Here is a 6,579-nt window from a genome sequence, read left to right on the forward strand (position 1 = left end):
TGCTCGCTCGCTCTCTCTCTCTCTCTCTCTCTCTCTCTCTCTCTCAAACTTAAAAAAAAAAACAACTTTTGCAAGAGAGCCATTGTTTCCTTAGTTGGCTTAATTCTGTTCTCTGTTGAAGGTCGTGCTAAGGTGTATTTAGATATTAACCAAACTTAATAGCTATTTTTCAGTAGTGAAACTACACCAAAATGTGAACACATTAGGTCCCTGACTTGGTGGGGCCCATTTTAGGGGTGGGGGGGGGTGTTTGCCTGCAATCCACAGTCAAGCTTTGTGGGCCCAACTGGGCATTGTTCCTCCTGGAGTGGAAATGGGCCATCATGACCTTTAATCACGACTTCATTTGAAGCAGCTTTATCTTGTGGAAAAGGACACTGGCCTTTGAGTTTATAGAGAACAGTAACAATGTGTTAATCCCAATCATTTCCCCTAAGGAAGGGGAAAAAACTTAAGATTGTTAAGGGGTCATGTTTCCAGTAAAGGGAAATCTGTTGTCACAGAACAGTTAGATATCCTAGTGAATATATGCCAAAATTGTTTGCCTTAAAAGGTAATTTTTTTTTTCTTCTGTCTGCTAGTTCTGGAGAAAAACAGTAGTAGTTTAGTATATTTGATGCTAAAATTCAGGTAGAGATAACATTGAAGATAAACGTTTAAACATTTGGCCTTGTTTTTTTTCTAAACAGGAAGCAACTTTGCCTTAATTAAGTAGCTCGTAAATGTCAGCATTCTGACTTCTAAGTTTGGCCCTCCCTCTGAAATTCCACAAAAAAGTCTCTTGAGATCCTGATGCTGGCCTAAATCCCAAAGTCCTGTTATGCTTTTTAACTTCAGTTTTGGTTTTTATCATCCAACATTGTTGACTACCCAACCTCTTGGCTTTCACAACTTTTTGTGGGGGTTCGCCTGTCTTCATCATCTGCAGTTTGCTTCTGTCGCTTTTCCACTTCCATCTGCTTCTGTCCACTCTGCTTTGGTTTTGGCTTTCAACACATTCTCAGCACTTACTGCTATGAATGTGGCTGTAGAAGCTCCATGAAGTTCCAAGTGTTTCTGAGGCCTATCAAACAAAATTCAGGTCCTGTGAGGCCCTTGTTCCCAAAACCGAGCTCACTGGAACATGTGTTTTCCTGGCATCATTAGCACATTTTATGCAATGGAAAGAGCATGGTCTTAGGGATCATCTGCTGAGTTCAGTACCCAGTTCACACTCTGTGGCCTTGAGCAAATGTTTAATTCAACCGATAAATTTTGAGTGTATATTTTGTCCCAGGTACAAGAGACAGAGATGGGCATAGTAGTAAAAATTCCCTGGTCTCCTTTGAGTGGGGAAAGGCAATTTAAAACTACATAGTAAATTAGTGATAGAACTATAGAAAAAAAGAATGGGGTGGGTACAATTTTTGTGGATGTCATGAGAGGCCACACTTAGAATAATGTGATATGTGAATGAAACCTGAAGGAGGAACAACATCTTAGAGGGACCTGCAGGAGAACCCTTGGAGTGTTCAAGGAATAGCCAGCTTGAGTGAAGAGAGTAGAAAGGGAGCAGCATGGAGAGCAGTGGGCCGTGAGCTCAGGGAGGTATTGGGTTGGCCGCTGTATGTAGTTCCTCGTGAAGACTTTTAGTAGGAGGGGAGCCTACTGAGGGTTCCGAACAGATGAGAGTCCTAAAATGACTTGTGGTATAGCTTTTCTGAATCTTCTCTAGGAAAAGTCTCTGATGGCTCAGATTTGTAAATAATAAGTGATACAATTCATGTGCAGAATCTAGAGTGCCTGGCACATTAAAAAATCAGTAGTTCTTATAAAACAGGTTGGGTTACGTACAGGAGTTGTTGAGAAATCAGATACTGGATTCAGACAGGCTTGGTTTTCAATTTCAGTTCTGCCAGTGATACACCGTGAGTCTGGCCAAGTCACTTAGCCTCTGTGAGCTTTAGTAGCACCATATGACTTCATAAGAGAAGGCATTGTGTACAGTGCTTAGCACAACAGCAGACTTACAGCAAGTCCTCAATACATCCATAGATGTTGAAAAATTTTTAAATATTAGACGGTTTTAGTAAATTAGGTAGATTTTGTAAATTGGCCATTCTCTCTTCCAATCATTTGGCAAATGGGCTACCAATGAATTAGCTTTGAAAAATGATTTGTTGCGGAGCCCCACAGTGGGAGGTTCGTTCAATCCCACAACCCTGGGATCATAACCTGAGCTGAAATGAGGAGTCAGACCCTCAACTGACTGAGCCACCCTGGAGCCCCATAAAGAAGAAGATAATTTTTAAAATTACAAGTATATCCATTCAGTTACCATTTCTGGTGCTTTTCATTCTTTTTGTAGATCCACATTTCCATCTGGTATCATTTTTTCACACTGAGTGGAGCCTGCTTAAGATTCTCTCTAGGGAAAATGGGTGATGGGCATTGAGAAGGGCACTTGGTGCGATGAGCCCTGGGTGTTGTATGTAAGCAATGAATCACGGGAATCTATCCCCAAAACCAAGAACACACTGTACTTACTGTATGTTAGTCAACTTGACAATAAATTATATATATATTAAAAAAAAAAAAAAAAGGATTCTCTCTCTCCTCCATGCTCTGCGTAGAGACTTCCTGAGATTCTCTTTCTCTAAAACAACATTGAAAAACATTATCTTCTTTAAAAGATAATTAACTGTTAACCAAAAATAAGTGTCACAGAGAGTCGACACAAGGAATCTAATCAGCCACTCATGTGCAAGTGAGTTACTTAACCGTCATTCAACTGGCAGGAGGGCCAGGGAATATAAATCAGGTTTCCTGATGCCTTGGCCAGATTTTGCGCTACCTAACTGAATGACGACAGATACAAAACTCCTTTCAAACAGACCGGAAACTCTTACTCTTTCTGGTTTCCGGGTCAGAAACTCTTCTTCCTTTTCAGTCCTTCCTCTCTCCATTCCTTGCTCACACACCCCCTCGTGACAATATTTACACAGCGCTCTATAGCTGCCAACTCTTCCGTGTCTGTTACCTCACTTGATCCTAAGAACAACTCCAAGAAATGCCTAGGTCAGGGGTTTGCATCTTCTTGATTTTATGGATGCAGAAACTGAATCTCGGACCGGAGTTAAATTCCCCGGGATGAGGGATTCATAGCTTGGTGAAGGCAGGGCTGAAATTTCAATCTTCTGACTCTAGCGTGTGTGCTCATTCCGTCAGCCCTAAGTTGCGTCTCTCGTGTGCCTGAATCCCATGTTGCTTGGGCATTCATTTTACTTCTCAATTATTTTCTCACACAGGCCGATTTTGTCCCTCAATATAGAATTCTAGATTGTCAGGTTTTTGTTTTTCATTCAGTACCTTGAAGATGTTGCTGCACTGTCTTTTTGTACACATTGTCTCTACTGAGAAATTTTCCATCATCCTTAACTTTGTTCTTTTTTTTTTTTTCAACGTTTATTTATTTTTTTGGGGACGGAGAGAGACAGAGCATGAACGGGGGAGGGTCAGAGAGAGAGGGCGACACAGAATCGGAAACAGCCTCCAGGCTCTGAGCCATCAGCCCAGAGCCTGACGCGGGGCTCGAACTCCCGGACCGCGAGATCGTGACCTGGCTGAAGTCGGACGCTTAACCGACTGCGCCACCCAGGCACCCCCCCTTTTTTTTTTTTTGAGGGGTGGGGAGGGTCAGAGGAAGAGAGCAAATCTTAAGTAGGCTCCACACCCAGCATGGAGCTCAACATCAACACGGGCTCAAACTCACAAACCATGAGATCATGACCTGAGCTGAAATCAAGAGTTGGACGCTTAACCGACTGAGCCACCCAGGTACCCCTTGTTCATTTTTTTTTTTTTTTAACTTTTGGTGATTAAAAGTTTTTCTCTGTCACTGGTTTCAAGCAATTTTTAAATAATGTTCCTTGATTTTTTTTAAATGTACAATGTACATTAAAAGATGTAAGGTTTTATGTGTGTGTGTTTCTTGTGCTTGAAGCTCATTGGGCTTACAGGTTTCATCAAGTTTCAATTTTTTTTCAGCCATTATTTCTTCATATATTACTTCTGTCTTCTCCTCCTTCAGGGATTATGTACAGCTGGAAAGATAAGGATAAGCTTCCTATAATGAAGCGATTTGAGATAGGCTTTGAGAATTGGCCAGGATTTGAACTGGTGGAGATGTGGGTAGAACACTTGATAACTTATTATTTTGAGAGACAGCAGAGCAAGCACAAAGTGGGGAGAGGAAGAGATTCCCAAGCAGGCTCTGCACTGCCCCATGTGGAGCTTGAACCCAGGAACCATAAGATTGTGACCTGAGCTGAAGTCAAGGGTCAGACGCTTAACCGACTGAGCCAGCCAGGTGCCCCTTGATAACGCATTTAATACAAGGGGATCAAGAGAGGAAAGAGGACACCAATCTCAGCCCGTGTGTCTGGGAGAATACTGTTTCCACAGGCAGAAATGAGGACTAATGGAGTTCATTAGAGAGGAAGATGTTGAGGGGCGCCTGGCTGGCTCGGTCGGTAGAGCATGTGACTCAATCTCAGGGTTATGAGTTCAACCCCCATGTCGGGTGTAGAGATTACTTAAAAATAATTCTTTTTTAAAAAAGAGGAAGTTGAGTTCATTCTATGGTTGAGCCTGAGGTGCTTTTGTGACCTGTGACTAGAGAGTACAGCAGGCAGAGTTATTAATGGCCAACTCTTGATTTTGGCTCAGGTCATGATCCCAGGGTGGTGGGATCATGCCCCAGGTAGGGCTCTGTGCTAAGCGTGGAGCCGGCTTAAGATTCTCTCTCTCTCTCTCTCTCTCTCTCTCTCTCTCTCTCTCTCTCTCTCCCACTTGCATGTGATCTCTCTCTTAAAAAAAAAAAAGAAAGAAAGAAAAGAAAAGAGGTGGAGAAGAATTGCAGTCAACCTCTGAAGGACACATAACAGAGCAAGAAATGAACCCCTGAGATTTTGGGGTCATTATTACCATAGCCCAACCTAGTCAGAGCTGACCAGTAAAGAAATAGTTTTTTTAGGGTTGTGAAAACAAAACAGTAGTATTCCAATGAATTTTTAAGGAAAACTACCCATATTTATTCCTTAGCCTAACCAAATAGTTTTAATGTTTACATATGCCTACATGGAAATGTGCTGAAACAGACCACTGCACTTTATGTTGCTTGTACACTTGGATTTCTTCAGAGAAGGAGCCTGGTGGTGGAGGAGGATCAACTCCCCACTAGAGGAGGCCAGAGGAAAGGGCTGTCCGTGGAGCCAGTGACCAGCACAGAGCCATCTGTTGTGAGGCAGGGAAGTGAAACTGAGCAAATCTATTTCCTTGGCATCGTTTGACCGTTGGAGAAAGGAATGCCAAGTTCTTTCTTTTCTTACAGTCTGTCGTGCCTGTTTACTGTCCTGCCAAGGCAGGGGTGGATTTCAGCCCTGTTCTCTGATCTTCCATTTCCTAAAGCCTCGGTCCCACCACAGGCTGGGACCCTGCAGGCCGTAAGGTGGAGTTTACAGAATTCAGCACCAAACAATGCAGGCATCAGCTCTGCCCTCCTGGGGCCTACAGTCTGATGGCGTAGAGAAATAAACTTTTTTTTTTTAAGTTTATTTATTTATTTTGAGAGAGACAGAGACAGCCTGAGGGGAGGGGCAGAGATAGAGGGAGACAGAAAGTCCCCAGCAGGCTCTGCACTGCCAGCACAGACCCTGACAAGGGGCTTGAAGTCACAAAACCGTGAGATCATGACCTGAGCCGAAACCAAGAGTCGGATGCTTAATCGACTGAGCCACCCAGATACCCTTAGAAATAAATTTATTATGTATCGAATCATTACAAATTGGGTAAGTCCTCCAAATGAGACACACAGGATGCTGTGATGGATTGGAAAAGCACTGACGGTATGCAAGAATCTATTTAAAACAGAATTTTAAAACTGCCAACTGGGGAACATTAGTCAACCACAAACTCTATTTAGATGTTCATGATCACATCTTTCAAAAAAATGAGATAGAACTGAATGTGGAGGTGAATAAAATAACATCACATGTGGTAAGTGTATATTGTTTCACGCAACTGTCATTTTTGTTGTGTGTATGTTATCTATGTAGTTCTTGGCTCATAATCTAAAATGTAGTTGTTACAATGGATGGTGGTAAAAATAAATTTGAAAAACTAATTAAGATATGGCCTCAGGGAAGGCTGCTTTGAGGAAGACATCGCGCTGATAACCAAGGTGGGAACATGCTTGGCGTCCTCCAGGACAGGGGGAAGGCTGGCTTGTTTGAAGCATGGAGAACAGGAATACAGTTCTGGATATGGTCAGTGCTGCAGAGGAGGAGGGACCGAATCCCTCTTTTTGCCATGAAAAAGAATTTGGATTTTTCTTTTTTTAAGTTCATTTATTTGAGAGGTGAGGGAGGGTCAGAGAGAGAGAGAGAGAGAGGGAGAGAGAGAATCCTAAGTGCTATCAGCATAGAGCCCTACTGCGTGCGTGTGTGTGTGTGTGTGTGTGTGAGTGTGCACTCCATCTCACCAACCCAAACCATGAGATCTGACCTGAGCTAAAACCAAGGGTCCAGCACTTAAGGGACC

At 42.8% G+C, this 6,579-nt stretch overlaps 1 long non-coding RNA gene across 1 annotated transcript; it reads right to left on the reverse strand.

Moving 5' to 3' along the window:
* Window positions 1–649: 649 nt before the first annotated feature.
* LOC109498367 lies at window positions 650–2,045 on the reverse strand. The gene is made up of 2 exons (XR_002155165.3): window positions 1,834–2,045; window positions 650–1,063 (listed from the first exon to the last, which is right to left on the reverse strand). It is a non-coding gene; the product is annotated as an uncharacterized LOC109498367 (long non-coding RNA).
* Between the last annotated feature and the right edge of the window lie 4,534 nt (window positions 2,046–6,579).

Source organism: Felis catus, chromosome A3, assembly GCF_018350175.1.
Source record: "Felis catus isolate Fca126 chromosome A3, F.catus_Fca126_mat1.0, whole genome shotgun sequence".
NCBI classification, from domain to species: Eukaryota; Metazoa; Chordata; class Mammalia; order Carnivora; family Felidae; genus Felis; species Felis catus.